The sequence below is a fragment of the Atractosteus spatula genome (assembly GCF_055471065.1).
Source record: "Atractosteus spatula isolate fAtrSpa1 chromosome 10 unlocalized genomic scaffold, fAtrSpa1.hap1 SUPER_10_unloc_1, whole genome shotgun sequence".
Taxonomy (NCBI): Eukaryota; Metazoa; Chordata; class Actinopteri; order Semionotiformes; family Lepisosteidae; genus Atractosteus; species Atractosteus spatula.
This window is the reverse complement of record NW_028296612.1, coordinates 623,369-635,000: the sequence shown is the minus strand read 5'-3', so window position 1 is coordinate 635,000 and position 11,632 is coordinate 623,369.

The window sequence follows — 11,632 nt, the reverse complement described above, 5'->3', positions numbered from 1 at the left end:
CGGTACGTGGAAAATCATTTCAAACTTTTGAAAAGTTGTTGAGAATTTGTCATTGAAATAAGCTTACATATTTTAATTCAACGTGATTACTTTTCACTCTCGATAAAACACGTGTGATTTTGGGGCAGGGGGATATGGTGGGGCGTTCTAAAACATCACAACCATTTGAAAAATGTCTTGAGCTATGTAGGCATGGTTACAAGTTTGGAGTTTATGCTTAAATTAGCCGACTTGCCGGTTTTGAAGTGTGACATCTGAGCTGTCAGGCCCCGATATTGACTGCTGCGAAGATGGCTTCTTTGAGTAGTGAATCATCTGATTCCTCTGCTATGCAAACTGAAGAAGTAGGTTGCTAAAATATTTTTTCTGATAGTGGAATTGTATTTTCAATCTGCGTTTAGCGTATTTTGTTTTCAACACTTTGTCTTCTTTTTAGCAAAAGCTGACCCAGCACTCAGTGGTGTGTGACAGTGGCTGTCATGTGAACTCTGACGGTGATTCAGGTGTTGGGGGTCCGTCAACGACTGATGAAGAGTTGCTACAAATGGTAAATATTAAACCACAGCAAGTTCGAAGCAAACGAAAAACTCTAACACAAAAGAGGCATTACAATTGTAAATATTTTAGGTAAAAAGCATGCCTATTTATTTTGTTAAGCCTTCCTTTTCTTTTTTCCTTTAATAGAATAACAAAGAGGTCGATGCATCAATCTTCAAACTACCATCAAGCTTGAATGTTTCGTGTCTGTTCATGTGTGTTCACCAAAATGTGATTAATGATGATGTTCAACCTAGTTTAGCTAATGATGGCTCTAATGAGCCCGATGCTATGGATCAGATTGTAAAGTCGGTGGTATGTTGCACCTTCAACCATTGTTTAAAGGGGGTTGTGGTTGATGAATGCGCGGCCCGTTTGATTAATCATCCAGGTCAACGGGGTCACACATGCCTAGTTGTCGGGTGCGCGGATGGGTACTGTGGTGTCTCTGGGGGAAAGTTTATGTAAATGAAAGTAGTACTCACACCACACTTTTCTTTCCTGAGTTTCGTGGCTTTTCTTCCTCCAACTATCTTCCAAATACAGTCCGTAATCCGTTCCCTTAATCCTGATCCGATCCGAGTTCCAAAAGTCCGTAATAAAGCCAATCCGCGATGTATCCTTATCCAGTGTCCGTAATCCAAAAACCATAAACCTTTTCTCCTTTCAGTAGTCCGTTATTCTTTAGCCCGATCTTTAACATACACCTCTTTCCTCTCTTTTCCTCCAAACCGCATTCACCTTATCGGCTTCCGCCCTGTTCACTGCCTCCGGGGCACTTATATTTTGGTTCCTGATGTGGCTCAGCTGTGTCTCATTGTTTCTCAGGGTAGACCCTTTCCATGTACCGGTCAGCTGATTCTTTTTGGCAGCCATTTTGCTAAGGTCCATATCTAGTATTTTAAGTAGGTCATTCCGAAAATACCTGTTATGAATGACCCTTCCCCTGGTCATGTTACAGTACAAAGATGTGTTGTTTGCCGCATTAGAAATTTATAAGTGTCTCAGTTTAGCCCGAATTTTATCGGCTGTTCTGTACATCGCCAGTGGCCTGGGTGCCTATACTTTTACAGATGATACTGAGCGGAGTATAAAGCACTTGCTGAGAAAAATAATTGACGACCGCTCGCCATATGAGTATGTACGGTCCTTACTTGTAAAGGTAGATGGAAAAATACTACACGTGACTTTTGGTGCGTTGCAAAACTTATTTTATACTTATTTATACATATTTTTACAGAAAAGAAAAAAGATCTATGTAAAACCAGGGCTGTGAAATACTCGCAATGTGAATAGAGCTTTCACTCTGTTTTACAGACACAGGTGTGCCATCGTGAGAAGAATGAAAAATTTCGAATGTATACGTAAGAATTCTTACAAAAAGTGCTTTACACTCTTCTTTCTGCAAAGCTTGAAATGAAAATCAATTAACTGAATACTAATGTCCTTGAATTTGTTAAAGAGATAGATGTGCATGTAAAGAACATGAGTGAAATTACTGCGATTCTGATGTTTTCAGATCAGAAACTGAAGCCTGGCGGATTCAGCGGTGTGTATTCCAAAATACAACGTATTTTACATAGAACCTGTGGTAACACCGTCCCTCTGATCACTCAGGCTAATTTATTTTCTCTGTTAGGGTCGCCCAGTTCGGTGTTCACGGCTATAGAAATGGCGAGAGAAAGGGCGTTATGAATGCTTTTTCAGATGCTGCTGAGTTTCTGAACAATGTTGGGGCGATAGCTACAACTAATTTTCTGCACCAACATTTAATTGGCGATTGCAAGCAGTAGTCTGTAATGTGTGTGAAAAGTTTAAAAGTGTATACTGGGATGTTTCTGTAATTTAAAACCTACTGATGAAATAGAGTGGTTCACATTTCACATGCTATTTGTCCTGCGAGTTCTTTCTGTGACACTTTACTCAGTCAGTCAGTCAGTCAGTCAGTCAGTGTGTGTGTGTGTGTGTGTGTGTGTGTGTGTGTGTGTGTGTGTGTGCGCGTGTGTGTGTGTGTGCTCACATCCCGGAAACTCGCGGCCCTCACCAGACTTCCCACACCGCCGATTCCCTAGGGTTATAATAGATTGCATTCAAACCTGCAGCAGACATTATCACCTTCCATCCCTCATCGCTAATACGCGCTTTCACACACTTATTTATAAATCGAAGGGGATGCGGTGGTGGGCATTTGGACCCTGAGGCGTGGGGCTTCTAGGGGTGGAAGGCGGGACAACAACACTCATTATGACACACCATTGGCTCTCGAGGGGGCGGGACATCCGCCCATAACATTGCACCATTGGCCGATAAGGGGGCAGGACATCTGCCCATGGCGGCCTCCCATTGGCTGAAAAAGGGGGCGTGGTACCTGTCAAAATGTTTGATGAAAGGTGTCGCTTTATTCTACTCCCGGGCCAAAAACAGCCCTCGGATCATCAACTCAATCAGGAACTCCCAGTCTCACAACTGCATTCCCTCGGTGCTTCCCTACCACCCTAACCCAATTTCTATCCCCAGGACCATCATTAACAATGACTACATTTTACAGGACGATCCCTCCATTGGTACTCTTTTTTCCGACCGCCCAATCATCTCTTATCGCTGACCACTACATAAGCTTCTTGTTCACAGCTCCCTCACACTCAGCACCTTCCCCTGCAATAGCACTCGCTGCATCACTGGCAAATACATATCTAATGACATTCAGGGCATCACAGGACAATTCCAGATAACCCTAACAACATCCTGTATCTCATTTACTGTATCTCTTGCAAAAAATGCCCAGCTATCTACATTTGGGAAACCGAAAGGAGACTAGGAGAATGCTTCAGAGAACATATTAGGGCTGGGAAGGTTAAAGATTTCTCCAAGCCCATAGTTTTTCTTTTCACCTCAAATAGCCAGGATCTCTCAATGACTGACTTATTTTAATGTAATCTTCTCTATTCTCTTGCAGGTTTTGACTTCACACCTTTCTTCACCTCTCTCCATTTTGCACTTCCTGTGTGGCCTCTCTGCTGCTCCTGCCTCCTCCCCTCTCCCAGCTTTTGTTCTTCTGTGCTATTTAATCTTTGTAATCTGCCCTGTCTTTCTCACACCTGAAGAAGGCTTCACAGCCGAAACATTGAGTTTTCTCTCTTCTCTTTTCAGTATGGAATAAACCTATTACTTGTTCCTTTGCAGACTACACATGCTGACATAGTTTAGTTCAGGTGGGTAGCTGCTTCAAAATACATTTGTAAATGTCAATTTAAAACTGTAAAAATAGTAAGATTGTAACTCCACTTTAAAACGTGGCAAGAAATAGACACATGGCAGGCTACACTCTGGAAAGGACACCAGTCCATCCCAGGGCAAAGATATAAAAAATAAACATATAGGCAGCACATATCAAGCCTTACAAGAAATCATTAACAGCCTCAACACACACCACAGGTCCATTAAACTCAAATACACCAAGCATGGTAGCCTGATAGACTTCCTAGACACCACCACATACAAGGTTTCTTCCTTCAACAACACAGACAAACTGGACATCAAGGTATTTTTCAAAGACACATTCACACGGCTTACTGCACAAGGATAGCTTCCACCCAAAACATACTTTAAAAGGACTGGTAAAATCACAACTCCTACACTTCCACAAAATCTGTACACAACAACAAGACTTTGAGGAAGCCAAATACACACTCTTCCAAGCTTTATGCCAGAGAAGATACACACAAAGTTTCCTCAAAAATGTGGTACAAACATTTCTAAATAGAAAAACTCCAGATGACAGAAAAATACCCCTCAACACATCATATTCTCAACTCAGCATAAAAAACAACCAAAAACCATGATATTAGAAAACACAAACATACTAAGGGAGCACAAAATCATATCTGCACACAGAAAAAAACAAAAACCTTCAGCATTAATTAGTCCAAAGCAAGCTAAAACCTGTACAAAACAGATCATATACACCAAGAGCCAAACATTTCATAACAGAAAACAATGATCCAAAACAAAGAAACTAAAGAAATCTTCCAGTTGCAAAGGGCACTCTCAGAAAACATCAATAACGCCATCTACAGCATCCAGTGCAAAAAGTGCGGGGTGACCTATGTGGGGGGAACGGGTAATTCCATCCGAACCCAGCTGACACAACACAGGTACATCAGGAACCACGGGACTGGAAAGCAACCCCAACTGGACAGAGATTGAAAGAAAGAAAAAGGAAAGGGAGTGGATCAAAAGACTTATTACTATCTTTACACAAGACCTGAACATCAGAAAAACCGGGAGGGTTTTAGTCGTTGGAAGGAGAGTGCTCTCCTTGTCCCAGATGGTCCCCTCTCGGATAAAATCTGGGAGAAGGAGCTTTGTTCCCCTCTCCTAACTAGCCAGATCCTACAGGGACTGGAACTCTTCACCATACTAACACGCAACAAACAGAAGAATAACTGAAACCAATCAGCTATGGAAACTCACACAGCTTGCACAGTCCTACTAGGGAGGACCCTGATTGCCTATTGAGATGTTAATGATCCATGCATAATCCCCACCAGGGAAAGCAGAAACCCATTCACCAACTGAAACTGCACCTACTCATACAGAAACGTACAGAAGGAACACAGACCATAGGATACAAACTAGCCCCCTAGGAGGAACTACAACACACTGCCCCTTACAAAACAGGATAAAAACAGGCCAGCATGGACACAGTGTTCCAGAACAATGCCTGAAGAAGACCCAGGCAGAAACATAGCGACACACAGAAAGGCAAGATTGTCTTCCTATGGAGCCACAGATTCTACAGAGGTAAAGCTGCCTAACAGTGGAAACCTAATGGTGTCAACGAAGCTTTAGGCATTTAAATGGTAAGTATGGATCAATCCAGAGTTGACAACGCACGCAACCGTACGGTCACCCTCCACACTGCCTACACAACAAACATGTCAAACAGACAGGATACCTTCCAACAAGGAACCAGGATCATCTACAAAATGATCCAAACAGTCCACCATTTACAAAACACAGCAGTTTTATTGGACGGGAGAACCGAGCACCCGCCAGCCTACGACGGAAGACCGAGGAACTCATAAAACCTGCCAAGCCACCCAAACTCACATATTTGAAGCTGGTAAGCAATGCCAAAAATTGGCTTCACACCACACTGCAGATCCTCGAAGAGCAAAATCTGTCATACAACTAGAGGATCTTGAGCTTCCCCACTGGGAGGAAGCTTTCACACTTGCTTCCAACTGATCAAAGAAACATTATGGGAGGAAATTGCAGAACACCACCTTTGGACCCTACAGTACACAAGCTATCAATACTGGGTTAGGGAAGGACACTCGGGCAGACCAAATTATCACAGCAGTTTTTAAATTCTACAACGACTTCTACTGGAAAGACTGCGAACAAGACCAAGTAAGAGTTAAGTTGTTTTATAAAGTCATTATTTTAGAGCAAGGTATAATTCTGATAAAAATACAATAAACAATATGGTGAAGCTATTGGAGAGAAAATTAAGGCTCGGTTAAGAAACTGAAACAGTCTTGACTTGTTCCTTTGCACAAAAGTTATTTATTTTCAAAAGAGACCCATGAGGATTCCTCTGGTGTGCAAGACCTGCCTGAAGACATTTGACCAGTTTCCTCTTCACCTAAAGAGGGTGTGTATGAAATGAGCCTCAGCAGAGGACATCAGCAAGGTCCTTCTCCAGGCCAGGAAGGACTTGTTGAATCACCTGAGGAATGGGCAGGTCGGGGATTGCAAGAGCATAGGGCTCATGTGTGGTGAGAATGTGAGACTGGCGGAGTCCATGGACTGTTTTATGTGGAATCCTGAGGACACATCAGCAAGGTAAGATATTTATAATTTATAAGGGTTCTTCTGTTTCATTTCTAACCTTTACCTTTATGTAAGGGTATGTTAAAATGATATACCAGTGGTCCAGATGCCCTGAGCAAGAGGCTGCTGTCAGGGAGGAAGAGATGCCAGAGACTGAAGTGGAAGAGGAAGGGGAAGATGTGAGTTCTGGAGAACTTTCTATTTTTTCCAAATGTATCTTTTGTTTTATACTTGTATTCTAGTTTGTCTTAGAAGTAAAAATGTTTAAATGTGTATTTTGTATTCCTACTGTCCCCCCAGTTCTTAAAAGCCATCAGCAGGCTCTCAGGAAGACGGTGACGGTCAGCTGGACTGGACAGAACGCACTCCCTGGATGCTCCTCACCTGACTGGGTTTAAACAGGACCTTACCAAGGATCTTGGAGTGGCAGATTGCTCTCAGGAGGTATTTATTTTTAAAGGCATTTAAAATTGAGCAGTGATATTTCCATAGCACATGTTTTTACTCCTTAGCTTAAAATTCACCCATGTGAAATCTCAGCCATAAACATAGTGACTCTACATTTGTCAGGTAGAAAATGTTTCCAGATTCCTGTTTTTATGGATCCATCTGCATCTTCCTTAAACTTTGTAAAGGGCCTATCCAAAACAACAATTATTGTAACCAAATGAAGACCACTGGACTGTCTCACCAAATCATTGCTAATTATATTAAGAACATAAACCATTTTCCGGGCTACATCCTAAATGATATCAGTGTGAAAGTAGAGGATCCCAGCCTGGCTAACCTCATCATCAACTTCCAAAGTATCCTAAAGGATATTCAGAAGAAGAACAGTAAGAATGTTGCCAAGAGATTACTAAAAATAGGTCATTTTCATTTTAAAACTTCTTTCAGTTGTACTTTTAATTTGAATACAAAAAAAGTTGATGAGTATTAATTTCTCCCACAGATATAGACAGTTGCAGAGTCCAGAACCAAGTACGAAGGATTGCTGGAAGGTGTTGATGGTTGCAAAGAGAGATGTGTTGCACAGACTGGGCAAGACATCACCTTGCCTGAGCAGCTTCTTGTACTGTATTACCTGCAGGCCTTTCTCCAGCTGAAGCACCTGTAGCACCCAGGGGTGGTAAAGAACATGACAGTAAGAATACTTTCATACAACAAAAGTAAGAAATTACAGTTCAAATTATTACAGTTTGGTGTATTCATTTTTATTTTCTCGCTATTACAGGTTGAGGAATGGGTGCAAAGAAAGTGTTGTTTCAACAAGTGGGCACAAAAATGGTCATAATTCCTGTTAAAGAGCACAAAACCTCAAACAACAGCTGGCTTCCTTTGCATTGAGTGAAGAAGAGGAACATGCAAGTTGATGGCTACATTGATATACCCATCCACTCAATTCAGGGTTGTGGTAGAACTGGAACCATCCTGGCAAGCAGTGGATGCAAAGTACTGTATCACCCATAATGTGACACCAGTCCATCACAGGACTCACTCACACCATGGCCAATTTTCATAGAAGCCAATTAAAATCCATGTTAATACCGAACAAAAGACCTCCACCTGCATAGCTCCAATCATGTACGGTATTTAAGAAAATCTGGAATGTACCTTAATTGCATTTTATTTGTGTTTTATCAGCCGTTTCATCTTTACTTCACTAAACTGCGCTGTAATGCCCAGGTCAGCAGCTGTGAAAGGAGACGGAGAAGATGGACTGGTCAGCCAATGTATCAACAGTGTCTGAAGTGCTTGAGAAGTGGAAGCCCAACACAGGACTGCCACCAAATGGCATGCAAATTAAAAAGTTGATAAAGTATCAAATCTGGGAAGGCCTGAGCATCACTGACGATCCTGTGAAGGGGAAGAAGTTTGTGACTTCCAGGTGTTTCCAGAAGGGAGAGGTGGTGTGTGATTACAACGGCAAGGTCATCACAAAGACAACTGCTGAAGCTCACAGATGACAGAGGGAGACATGAGATGTCTTTTCTTTTCAGATGAACCTGCACAAAAACTGTGCATTGATGCTCGAGAAAAACACTGAGCCTGCCTCCCGGATAAGGAGGCAAATCGGAAGATGGATAAATCCATCAAAGAGAAAAGACAATGTAAGGGCTGTAAGAAAGTCATTTATAATCAACGAACAGCCTGTCATAATTCTGTCTGTGACAAAAAGGGACATTGTTGAGGGGAGAAGAGCTCCTCTGTGATTACAGCATTTCCAGGAAATAATTTCAAGGTTGAAGGACAAGCTCTGGAGTGGTTGGTTCACTGACCATTTCCAAAAAAGAAACTAAGTAAGTATATTAAAGTGCATATTTTGAAGATATTCATTTTCTTGTACCTTGGAACTAATGTAAAAATTATATTCGTGTTAATGTCTTGAAAATAGCATTTCTCATTCTCATCAGCAAGGATATAAGGAAGGGATATGGGACTGCTAAAAAGATACATGATTTTCAGAAGAGTATAGAAGGCAGATAACTATCCCACTCAATTGTTACTGCAAAGAAATGCCACAGTGTAAACAAAAAGGTGAACCATTCTTGAAATTTATTGACAGAATCTGAATAGCACGGCATTCCCAGACCAGGCACTGGAGTTTCCTGCAGCGTTAGATGGGTAGTCTCTTGGTAAGAGAGAGATCGACAGAGTACTGGACTTCATGAACGACACCTTTCCAATTCATCGAGAACAGAGCCCACAAGATCTAGAGTCTAGAGAACAATTTCTTACAATATTAGTGGTAGTTTCTGAATAGGTTAAGGACAACATAGTTGTAGAGCTATCTTGCAACTTCTTAAAAGTTGTAAAAGTGATTACCATATTGCCAGTGGTTTATATTTAAAACCTAAAGATTTTAAATTGAATCTTTCTTAAACAAAGGACATTTTTCACAGGAACAGCAGCCTAAATCAGTTGATGACTGTAAATATGACAAGCTTGTGATAAATTGTAAAGTGCAAAACAAAGTTGTATTGTTTTGGTTTTGTCTTCAACATCATATTAATAGGTATGTTATTTTTAGAGCAGCTGCCTGCCATTCACCACCAGCCAAGCTGCCACGAGGTACATGAAATGACCCAGAAGTACTTAATGATACAGAGAAGAGCATATGGGGGGAAAAAAAAGAAGACAAGAAATATCCATTAACACGTGCATCTAGAAGCCAGAAGACGGGTGATGATCAGCATTTCAAAAGCAGACACTGGAGGTTGAATTCAAGTTTTAACAGTGATTGTCTATGTTTGGCTTCAACACAAATCATATTAATATGCTCACATTATTAATTTGTACAAAGTCCCCAATATTCATTACAGGCGATGTTCCCAGGAGTACACACGACCCAGCCAGAACGTGGCTAGCTGACATGCAGTGGACCTCAGGGAAAGAACTCTTGCCCACACGGATGTCTCTGCTCTGAAAACCACTGGATAAAGGTATATGGCGGTCTGTTCTCAGCTGTTGATTTTGTGAAAAATATTGAATATGAAAGATTGAAGTGTCACTATTCAATGAAGTTCAGACATAAGTATTATGTTGAGAAGCTAGATCTGTTCTACTAATAGCTTTAGTACCTTAATATTGTACTGTTTGCTCTGGTTTTCAGACATCAGTCCAAGATCATTGGTGGGTTAATTGATTTCTGGTAAGATTGGCCCCACGTGTGAGTGTGTGTTTACATTTCTATATGGCATCCTCAAAAGATGGTTTTGTTTCCTTTTCTTAATTGCTCTTGATTACTAGAGTTTATTTGGCATGATACACTTGTGATAAATGCTTTTTCTTTGTGAATAGTCTTATTTTAATCTACATAATGTCAATGAGTTAGTACCTTAAAGAACAAGCAGTAAAAGAAATGACATTTCAGGTTTATTAGCTAAAGTTACTGAGATTCCTTTACAGTGCAGAGACCCATCTTTAATATGCTGTGTGTGCTCATAATGGACTTGAAATTTGTTTTTGTCACAATGTAAAGGTATAATAAATAGATAATATACTCTATTTTACAAGACTTGACTATTTTAATTCCATACTTCCATTGACTGCTTTGGAATGCATTCCTTACAATTTTCCTAAATAATCATTGTCTCACAGTGTAGACCTGGGTGACATAACAGGGGTCAGGGCTGTGTTGACTGGAGGTTTGTGTAGACTGGCCATTGTCTATGTGAGACTGTGGGATCACTAGGGGTCCCCCCCCCCAACACCTGTAACATTGTCAAGTGGTATAATTACCTACAAAAGCTAAAGTTTCCTCCATTAAGGGGTCACTATTTGTCAGTCACTATCATTCCGGGACACTCTATGCTAGATTGGACTGTTGTCTTTGGAAGATGGGGTCACAGGTGATGAAATAGACCACAGTGGCAGTCCTGCCTAGCTGTTATATCACTGACAGACTCACCCACACATTGAGAAGAGAGCACTGGTTTCTGTGCAGAAAGCAGAACAACTCGCTTTAACTGGTCAATTAGGTCTAATGAGTTTTATTGCCCTTGACATCTAACTTACTCCAGCCCCCCTTGTGGAAACAACCCCTAATTACTGTTCATGAGCTCCTGGCCACACTTGTTCCCAGTGGAACCAACCTGGAGCAGCAGAACAGAGGTTTCTGTTTCTTTAAGTTGTCTGCTGTTGTAAAACAAGTCATCCCTTAGGAATAAAAACTCTCCCTCTAGTCTGGTTGCTATCTCCTTTATTTGCCCCATATTCCCAGGGCAAAGCAGCTGAGTGATCAAAAGCTGAACTGCAATTTCACTGAATTTCACACTGGGTTACAACAGACCCTGGTGGGAGAATGGGCAGGAGAGGGCCGGTTGTGCTCCTGAACTAGTCCCCTCCTCTCCTACTCTCGTATTTGCATCACAGTCTATAAACTCCAGCCCTATTGCTTTTCTTCCAGTTCATTTTTTTAAATACAGCTCGTGAATTATGTATACTCTTGTGAAGTATCAAGAAAGCACTCTTATCTTTATTCCCGACGGTCTAGCACAGTAACCACAACTCCAATAACTTTAACTAGAGGAAGAAACCCAGCTTCTGCTCAAAAGGAAAAAAAAAAACATTGAAATCATAAATCTCCAACACTGGCTGGAGACTCTGTGTGTCCGTGCTCAGCGGTTATATAGGACAGGACTCAGCGCGCAGCAGGTGCGGCTCATTGCTCTACGCTCCCCGTGCGGAATGCGCGTCTCCTCCTTCCAGACTCGTAACACCGCTGCATACATCCCTCTTAAATCCCAGAAACGCA